Source organism: Microcebus murinus, chromosome X (assembly GCF_040939455.1).
Source record: "Microcebus murinus isolate Inina chromosome X, M.murinus_Inina_mat1.0, whole genome shotgun sequence".
Lineage (NCBI taxonomy): Eukaryota > Metazoa > Chordata > Mammalia > Primates > Cheirogaleidae > Microcebus > Microcebus murinus.
Genome location: NC_134136.1, coordinates 124,710,787 through 124,712,295, shown reverse-complemented (window position 1 = coordinate 124,712,295; position 1,509 = coordinate 124,710,787). Strand labels below are relative to the sequence as shown.

General features: G+C 40.0%; 1 pseudogene; it reads left to right on the top strand.

The window, feature by feature from the left end:
- The first annotated feature begins 360 nt into the window (after positions 1 to 360).
- Positions 361 to 1,177, top strand: LOC105866497 (tissue alpha-L-fucosidase pseudogene; annotated as a pseudogene).
- The last annotated feature ends 332 nt before the right edge of the window (positions 1,178 to 1,509 follow it).

Below are 1,509 nucleotides of genomic sequence, written 5' to 3'. Positions count from 1 at the left end.
TGGGAAAAAGTAGAATGTTAGTTAGCTTAGTGGACCTACATTGCATTGATGCAAATCCTGGTTCTTCTCCCTTTTAGCCATATTACTTCTGGCAAGTTATTGAAATTCTGTGTGCTCTAAGTTTCCTCATGTACAAAATGAGGACAACACTTACTTTATTGGGTTATGATAAGAATTAACTTAATAGGCCAACCTCTGGAGAGGGGCTGAAGGTTAACTTGATTACCAATGGGCAATAATTTAATCAATTGTGTCTATATAATAAAACTTCCATAAAAACCCCAAAAGTACTGGGTTTGGGGATCTTCCAGATAGCTGAACACATGGAGGTTCCTGGAGGGTGGTGCACCAGGAGAGGGCATGGGAGCTCCACACCCCTTCCCACATGCCTTGCCCTATGCATCTCTTCCATTTGTATCCTTTGTAATGAACCAGTCAACCTTCAAGCCTGATCTGATCTGATCTTATGGGGAGTGGGAATGTCCCTATACTTAATGGAACTCTACTAATTTTCTTGCTTGGGTCTACAATGATAACCCAGTCAAGAATGAGGTGGTAGTAAATGACCAATGGGGTCAGAACTATTCCTGTCACCACGGAATATACTACCACTGTCAAGATTAATTCAAGCCAGAGAACTTGTAAGATCACAAGTAGGAGATGTGAACCAGCATTGACAAGATATCCTGGGACTATTGTCACAAAAAGGTGATGTCTGAGGTTGCAAAGGAATCTGAAATCATTTTGGAACTGGCTCTGACAGTAAGTTTGGGAGGCAACTATCTTCTGAACATTGGACCAACTAAAGGTGGACTGATTGTTTCCACTTTCCATAAAAAACTTCTTGCTTTTGGGAAGTAGCTGAGCATCAATAGAGAGGTTATCTATGCCTCCAAACCCTGGAGGTTGCAATTGGAATATAACACATTTATATGGCATACCTCAAAAAGATTAGCTGTTTATGCTATTTTCTGCATTGGCCATAAAATGGAGTCTTAAATCTTGAATCCCCCATTAGTACCTTGACAACAAAGATAATAATACTGGGAATCCAAGAAGAAATCTGAAATGGTCCACAGATTTGGATAAAGGTCTCCTCATTGCTCTGCCCTAGTTTCCACCGTCTGCTCTCCCAGTTGAGTTTCCCTGGGCTGTAAAGCTGACAGGAGTGAAATAATCCTTGGAGTTCAAGAGGAAAGAGACACTGCTGTTTGCTGCTTTGATTTTCCTTCATCACTGTAATAAACTAACTTCCCTTCCCCACCCAGAGATGGCTTTCCAACACATTTTAATCAAAGAAACTGAGTACATTACACTGATGTCTTAATGGACCAAAGATAGGAGCTCCATTGCTAGTATATCTCTCTGGTCAGCAAAAGAAGGGACTGAATAGTTAAATGATGAGTTCATCCATTCTTATATTTGGGAATTATCTACAATAAAAGCTTCCCTTCATTCTCTGTGTTGGATAACCTACTTGCTTATTTAATGATAAAAATTAAGCCAAGT